Source organism: Paralichthys olivaceus, chromosome 7 (assembly GCF_024713975.1).
Source record: "Paralichthys olivaceus isolate ysfri-2021 chromosome 7, ASM2471397v2, whole genome shotgun sequence".
Taxonomy (NCBI): domain Eukaryota; kingdom Metazoa; phylum Chordata; class Actinopteri; order Pleuronectiformes; family Paralichthyidae; genus Paralichthys; species Paralichthys olivaceus.
In genome coordinates this window covers 19,762,907-19,772,163 of record NC_091099.1, presented here as the reverse complement: position 1 = coordinate 19,772,163, position 9,257 = coordinate 19,762,907, and positions in this window count along the sequence as shown.

Below are 9,257 nucleotides of genomic sequence, written 5' to 3'. Positions count from 1 at the left end.
ATTGCATTTTTTATGCTCACCACAAATGGGACAGTTTTTCCAATCAGTCAAATGCTCTTCACTCGTAAAAGCCATTACTGTGACTTGATGGATCCTGAAGCACAAGAGGCCATTAACGGGATATAATGAATAGATTTGGATCATCCAGGTGTCTCCAGAACAACACTTGATCACACACACCCACCTAAACTTTGCCACCAAATTGTCTAGTGGCCATTAGATGCTCTAAGTCACGGCGACTCACTTCACCAGTTGTAAGGTTTATGTATGAAAGGACTTATGCAGGCAAAACAAATCTGGGTACATAATAGAAAGGGTAAATCATGCTTTCCTATAATGAAAACTGATTCTTTGGAAAAGCCAGCGAAATATGCCCGTACTTCATTGGATTTCCTAAACAGCCAAGTCCAAGAGTCAAATACTATAAATATCAAACTGAGCTAACCTTTTGCAATGAAGCAGAATTCCTCTGTACAGACTGCTCGCTGGTCTGCCACAACTCCTGAGTATTGATTGGCAGGCCTCCCTGTCCTCATTTGGTGTCATGTTTGCTCCATTGTAACCAATGATACGTAATTAATGTCCAGATAAATCCTCCCGTTCAACATGATCACAGAGCAATGCCTCTCACAAATAAGTCAATATCTTTTTATAGCCACCTGTAATCAGTTGAATCGGTCACGCATGCACTGACTAACCATGAGCTGTCATATACATTAAGCACACAAAGGTCACATCAAATGACATTTAAGGGGATGCTGAGAGTCAAGTTCAGAAACAAATAACTTTACAGTGTAGATTTCAAAACAGCAGTCAAAAAGTTCTTACACAGGTGGTCAATCCAGCACAAGCAAATAAAAGCAAGCAGGGGGCAGGCAAACACCCAAAAACCAAGAAACAACAGCAAGGTAACAAACCATGAGGGCAAACGCAAGGTGTTACATAGAAAATCTGGCAGAGAAAGGGAACAGTGGCAGTAAATAAAAGGGTTGAACTGGAGGGAACAGCAGGGGCAGGTAAGCAGGTGGCTACCAGGTGAGGATGATCAAAGAGGCAGGAACTGAAACAGCAGAGAAGGTTTGTAGAAAAAATCAAACCATATCACAAGGTTTTAGAGGACCTGCTCTCTTCACCACAGATCACTGCTCCAATCAGACACTGGCAAGATAGTGGTGAGGTTGTTGAAGAGGTTGTCTTGTTTAACCATTTTCACACAGCCTGCTGTTCATCTAGGCCCGAAACAAAGACCAGAGATAGGTTGGAGACTGGAGTGTTCAAAGTGTCCAAACGAAGGAGGGGAGCATCAGCCACTGTTCTCTCCAAAGTCTCAAAATTCCCTTTGACAATTGAGCGACTGTTGAGCAGTTGTCTCAGCCCTGTGCTCGAAGAACACCGAGCAGAATGGTGTGCTTGCTAGTATGCCTTTCTACTCGCAGATACTATTCTTATCTCTTGCACAGTACAAATCACTCACAAATACGGTTTTGCGATTGCAGATATTGTACGGTGCACTCGTATCATATGCCCAAGTGTGGCTTTTGTATATGCACATTTTGAGACTAAGTAACTGCCATAGTTGACATTGCTGCTTGGGACCTCAGCAAAACATCAACCAGGTTTGAATTCGAACGGATGAACGGTTGTCGAGAAAATCGAAGGACAGAAAGACAAAAGAAAGGAAGACAGAGATTTCTCCATGTATGATTAGATTCTAACTTGATTTTAATACAGACAGAATGCATGGTCTACCTCGGGGCCCCTGACCACATCAGTGTTATTTTGAACCCATTTGGAGTAAATTCAAACCAAGACACAGACAACTTGTGAGACTTTGGTGTTACCAAGGGTGTGTCTTATGTACGTGATCACAATAGATAATAGATAAAGAGGGACTGTACCGACATGATGTCATCAATAGACTAAGTTCTCTTGGAAATACCAATGTCAGTCAAAACTCATTGAACTGAGCTTAACGAGTCAGAAATCATGTATCACACAACAGACTGACATTCTTAAGCAAATCTGATCAGGGCTGAAATGAAAACGATGACTCATGATGTAGAAAAGCAATACATCTCTCCCAGCTTCTTCTATCGTCAAATATTGTCATGTAGAAAAGAACTGATGATCTGTGTGACTCGAATCCATCATGAAGTTTGAATTGATTTGTGTTTTTTGTCTTCGTTTTGTTTTTGTCTTTGTTTTACTTTTTCCGCGGTTCAATAATAATTTCTGGATAATAAACAGATCAGTGTAATGTAATCTGACAGAAGACAATGCTCTCGTCTTCAAAAGTGACCACTCACATTAGTTTTATTCCAAAACTGCATAGCGAGATGAGCAAATGCAATTATTGTTTAAATGTTAGCTGTAGTGCCAAAGTAATGATTGGATGTCTCCATTCTGTAGGCTTGGCATCGTCAGATGTTTCTACATTGACACTGACAAGGGATGAGAAATGAATAAATTGTTCCGGTGCATTAGTTTTCAAAAGGAGCTCAGTTGAGCATCTTTACATCTGTGTTTCTAGGACAATAAAAAGAAGTGGTTGTGATTTTAGATAACAGGGATGGAAGCAACATTTCCATTTTGTCTGGTTGTCTGTTTTCAGGATATTACTGTTTGGTTTTTGACTATGTTGTGTGCCATTTTGCTCAAAGTTCAACCTGACACCCAATAATATGCATCAAAGACATGAAGGCTGGATATCTGAAAAACATTTAACCACTGACACATAATTTTTCATGTATCTCCTGAAACAATAGTCTTACTGAGGGATGTAAACTGATGCAGTCCTTGTGTTATGTTAAATTACAGTCAAATCGATCCATAGAGAGCTGCAGTGTTGCTGTGTTGTCTTGGTGTGTGTCCTGAACTCCATACATGTGTCTTTTTTCACTCTTTACAAAACAAATGTACATGCTGTGTGGACCTAGGTTTTTATAGCAGCTGAAAGTGGAAACAGTACCGCTTTTGTCCACAGAGGCGCCAAAATCAATTAAACTGAAAGTTCCTTGTAGTAGCTTTAATGCACAGTCACGATCCACACTGTAAAATGGGATCTTCTCCCTAATTGTGAAATCTAATCTCAAGAATGTCCAGACCCCGAACCAGCCTCTTTGCATTTTCACCATTTAAAACTCAAGACACTATTACCTCCTGATGTGCTGATCATTGCCCAACACACTTTTGGGCACAAGCTTCTCATTCACCGTTAATTGTTTTTTTTAAAACATGACACATAAATGTGAATCCATGATGGAGACGTGATAGGAGAGCAGACCACAGCAACACATTTTAGCATTGAATAAATAATTACACTCAGTAGACTGTTAAATGAACTCAGGTGATTCAAAAACTGAACCCCAAAAGACAACAGGAGACACAGGAGGTGTTCTGAACTGGAACCAAACCAAAGACAAACTGATGAGGAGCACAAGGGACCCGAGTTTAAATACAGAAGTAAGCAAGGCACAGGCGTAACTAATAATGGTGGGGCATGTAATCAGTGAAAGATGGAAGACAAAGACATGGGTGTTGCACGTCAGGGTGCAGGTCATCGCCGCAGCAGGAAACAAGAGGAAATGAGCCAATGAACATGGGGAGCTGAATACCTTTCTCTAACTCTGACTGCTGAAGCCTTATAATAACTTCACATCAGTTTCAGAACGCACGTTTGTACAAGTTGAGAACAGTGGATTTTGAGACTTTTTTCTTGTGGCTCAGGCCTGATTTCTTACCAGGAGGAAATCTTTGTTTCACTTCACCATTCTCTAGATGATAACTGACAACTGTGGGAGTCTATGAAGTCTTAATGAGGGACGTTTGTTTGTGCACTTTTACAGATACAGTATTGCAGTGAGTCCTTCATCTTGTTGTGTTAACTTGTCCATTACCCAGGCACATTGAATAAATCATTAAATAAATGTATTACTGAACGTTATAGGTGTGTGAATGTGTTGATGCTTCAGTCGTTGCCTGCCAGGGTAAAATAAACCAATAAATCTATTATTCTGTGTAATAACTCTTTCCAGAAATTAGGGAATTTTTAGCAGTGGTGGAGGAAGTAAAAGAACATTTTGCTTAAGTAGTAGTACAAATACATAGGCTTTCTCTGCTTGAGAAAAGTACAGATCCATGAAAAATATACTTTATTACATCTGATTACAGTTTTGTGTATTATTAGTTTCTGGAAATTTTCTTCTGTGGTCAGAGGCAGTCAAAGCATTAAAGTGATGGATAGACAGGATGTGGGTGTATTTCCTGACTTAGAAAGAATAAAAATGATGGATAGGAAAAGTGTAATTAGTGTTAATATAATGACTCAAATCAACTTCTTGCAGGACCACACTTCTTTCTTAGGAACAAGAGTATTACTCACTTTTTCTCGCAATCTCAGTTTACATCGGGTGAGAGGCGGGGCGAAGAGGTCGCCAGTAATACCATAGGGTCAACATACAGGGACAAACAACCACACACTCGCATTCACACCTACATACAATTTAGAGTCTTCAGTTTACCTTTGACCCCAATCTGCAGGTTTTTGGACTGTGGGAGGAAGCTGGAGTACTGATAGAAAACCAACACAGACACAGGGAGACACAGAAAGTCCTGGACCGAATCTGGATTGGAGCAGGAAACCATCTTGCCATGGGACGACAGTGCTAACCACTGCTCCACTGTGCTGCCAGCCTACAATTTACATAACTCAAACAGCAGTATGTGTGTAATGCTCACTGGCATCAGGTGGTTTAAACTAAAACAACTTCTGTCTTATAGATATATTCTAAAGACACCAAATGTGTGGTTTGATACTTATTAGCTGTCTATTCTTAGGTCCACAGACTGAGCAAAGAGACCATCTATCTATCTGCTGATAACATTAAGTGCTCCACAATGTGCTGCTTTTTTTGAGCCAGAAAAAGCCTGTTCAGCCAGTTGCCAATGAAATGCTGCATAAGCGCTTTCGTCAACACCAGGAAACCGGCAGCAATGGACAGAAAAGCACCGCCGCAAGACTCCCACCTCACTTCCTTCCTCGTATACGTAGGCTCCCACTTTTTGCCTAGAGAGATGTTATCAGCAGTGACGACATACAGTATCCAGCACTCATAAAACTTATAGGAGGGGAGGGGATGAGATGGCTCTCCTTTGGTTTGCAGTGCGGCCGCTGACCCCTGACCTGCCTTGTTATAGGACCACTGCCAGCTTAATGCAACCTTGGCAGAGCTGTCACTTTTCCCGCCCATTAGTCCAGTCGTTTTGCAGGCTAAACCATATCACTGACCTATTTATAGCAACAACAGGATGTTACTTGTTGGTTTTTTTAACCACTCAGGATGCAAAATTAATTCTGTATTCAGTAGATATATGCTGAATATATACTGTAGGCTATGTGATGATGTGTTTATCATCATTCACAAGGAATTTGTGGCATGCAGCTTTGGTGAAAGTCACAATAAAGTGGACATAAATTATCTGCACTGATGCAAACATGTTAAAATATATATTATTCATGGAAAGATAAAGGAATTTTATCTTAATCGCATATAAGTTAGAACAGCAAAGGCTTCTCTCTGTGGCTGTGTGATTAAAACAAACTGAAAGGCATGAATGGGTAAGGAATGGGTGCACTCACACTCTCTTCTACTCCTTAAAACACCTCCGTCCCCCTCTCCCCCACCAGCATGTGCGAGCGCAGAGTGCACAGTGTGGCTTGGACCCATCACACAGTGACTCAGGCCGCTCTCCATTTGAAAAATTAAACAGGGGGCCGTTTGGCAGAGTTAAATGAGGCCCCCAGGAAGAAAAAAAAACATGCTGAGCTCAGCGCTGCTCCTACAATCTCAATCACAAAGGAGGAGGTTGGCGTGCTGATGTAATGGCCGCCGCCGTGCTGCCACTGCCTTGGCAAAGGAGGAGAGCTCGTCAGCACAGCCCCACTCATTCATCTCCCCCCCCTCCCCCTGGATCAAGGGTACATCAGATATCATTAACAGAGGAAAAAGGCGAGCAACGGCCAAGCTTAAAACCAGACTCAGGGCTGGATGTGCGAGGGGATGAGACCGTCGGTGGGTATTTCTCTGACTGTTGAGACGCTCATCATCGAAGGTAACAGAATCCCATGAGAAATACAAAATACAAAAATTTGAGCAATCATTTTTTTTCCAGTTTTTATTCAAATGTGGGCTCAAGTCCAGTAAATGACCTTAATGGTATGGTTACGATTGGTAGTAAATGAAGCCTTGAAAGTAAATGCAATCTTCCCACAGATGCAACATCTTTTGTTGGTGATATAAAAACCCTTTGTCTGTGGAAAGTAATGAAATACATTGTTACTGTTACTACAGCCTCCGATGCTTTATCAGGACAATACTGTACTACAGGAAGTAGTACTGCATGTTGGTAATAGAACACTGATAAAAAGTCAAGTAACACACATACTTGTAGTAGAGCACACATCTTTGTCAAGACTAATCAGTCTCCTTTAATTCAATCAAGCTGCACTAAATTTTGCACATTCACAGATGTCAGTTCCACAAGTATGAGTTTTTATCAAGATTCATAAATTATGTAAAAAAAGAAAACACACCATCTCACAATGTTAAAGAAAGTGTTCTTCCCTGACTCATACCACATCCTTCCACCAACTATCATGGCAGTAGTGTTTCTGTGATTTTACTTACAAGCAGACGGACAGACAGGGGTGAAATTATAACCTCTGGAGTTTTATGTACATGTTGAAGAACGGGAAGAAAGAAGCAGGGGAAGACATTTATTACAGGGTCACTGGTTAACCAGCCTTTATCCACCTGTGGAGCTGCTCCACTCTATAACTGTATAATATGGAAAGACAAAAATGATGTGATTGTAATTATATTGGACTTGTGTAATGTTGCTTTTGATCAAACTTATATTGTGATAATTATTGGTATATTTTTTCACCCAGCCCTACTTGCTCTATATGACTTGGGTATAAATGTGTGTTAAGTTAACCAATAAGACAGCTCACTCATTATGTATGAACGATAATAATAATAATAATAATAATAGTGGGTTATATTCCCTTATGAATTTAGCAAAATATAGATTATCCCAAGACCTCATATTTGTTTGCTCTTTAGTCTTCTCTCTTTCTCCATTTGTTTTTGGTTACTGTATTTAAGATAAAAAGTTTAAATCTGATCAGTCATTATCATATCAGATGGTATTAAGACCATATATTGGTGGTTGGTATGAATTAATAGCTTCTGGTGTGTTGTAATTATAACTATGTAGTGGGGCTTACTGACCTGAACCCCTCAATAGACTGCAAAAGTAAATTTAATAGTTTATATGATGAATGACAGAAGAAAAAAATATAAAATTATACTTCTCTTCAAGTGTTCCTGAAAAAACCTGACAATTGTACTTTTTCACGTACAAGTGGACACTACTTTGTTTTAAAGGGTCACAGGATGAAAAGGTTGAGAAGCACTGCTTCACAGAAAACCAATACAAGCTTTAATATACCAACAGAAGCTGAATTCAAATACAACCAATGAATCTATGAGGATTTCCTCTTTTAGTGTGAGTTGTTGACCCTTAATTTCTGTTTTTTATCCATCTAATAGAACAATTATCATAATTTTATATGAGATATTTAAAAAAAATTTCAGTAGAAGGCTCATCACATGGTGTTGCTACAATATTCCCATATAATGTTTTATTATATTGCAGGTTACAGGCAAGTTGATGCTGGTTAAAATGTGTTCATCATTACTGGGAAACATTGAGACAATTCACTTCATACAAATGCAAATGTTCTGCTAGAGGTGAAGCCTGTTAAAATAAGATCCATTTTAACTGTCTCACAATTTAAGACAACATTTTTATTACATTAAATCGACATGTATTTATGGGGACTGGGACATCAATCAGTGTTTATGCAGTTGGTGGCACTTTCCTGAAGACAGATTTCACAGGAAAAAAAAACTCTGAGGCTGCATCAGTGGCTGTTTGGTGGATAATAAATAAGTTGCTGACTTTGCCCAACTGTGCATGTCACTGCAAAATGAGCTTAGTGTATAAACCGGGTTTAAAATCTAATTTTGTCAGTCCAGTTCAGAGTCTGTGCAGCAGAGCAGATTTTTCAATCCAGTTTAAAGGTCACGTGTTTCTTCTACAGCTTCAGTCTTTTAGAAAAACACAGGGGATGAGACGTATTGATTGAAGTGCTCTCTGGCACAGAAATAACAACATATGTGAATTATTTAAATAGGTGGCATTTTCATTTTAAGAAGCAGACTGGACATGAACCACCACAGTCTTCTTGGCTACTTGGTTTTATAGTCAGATTTTCATCAATTAAATCTGTTATTGTATAAGAATAACATAACACACATAAGAAGAACACACAACTACAAAAGTATACGTTGGTTTGACACAATGAAGTCCAATTTGTTGTTGCTTATTTTTAAGTTGTGTACCAATGACCAACTGTTGTTTTCAAGCCAAATCTCAACATAAACTTATTCTAAAGTGAAATGATGTAAAGTCTGTTAAACCTGCTTCATTCACAAGCAGTATTGTTTTGAGCAGACAGACTTCTCGATAACTGACAGCGGCAGACTCACAGTCTACAAACCAGCTTATAAAACACTCACTGTTGTTGTCTGCAGGACAGTTTGTTCTTTCTGGACTTTTTATGTGTGTGAGAAAATGGTTTTAACAGCAGTAAGTAATGTGTCCTCCACAGCCCAGTGAGGCACTCACATTGTCCTCTTCTAATTTACTGCTGCTTCCTAGTGGTCATGCAAACACACTGCGACTGTAGAGCAAAAAGGAAGAGATTCAACAAGTAAATAATTTATTTGACAGCACTTTTCAAATGAAAGTCACACAGTGTTTTACATAGTGACCTTTCAGAATTATAAATTACAAAAATAAAAACCACTGATAATTACACATGATGGCAAACAAACAATGTGCGAAAATTAATATAAAATGTAATTTTTATATGGATAATTGATTTGAAAGATATTACAAATTCTTTCTCACATCCTACATTATATACATGGAGGACCTAGTACTGCTGAAGATATTTAACCTCTCTTCTCTTTTGTTTTGGGTTTTACAAGAAATGATCTGGCTTCAAAGTAAATGTGGAAACATTTGTTTATAAAATATACATAAATCATATTACATAATTATGATTACTGTCATAAAATGTAAATATGCATTTTAAATACATAATTCTGGGGGGGATATACAATATA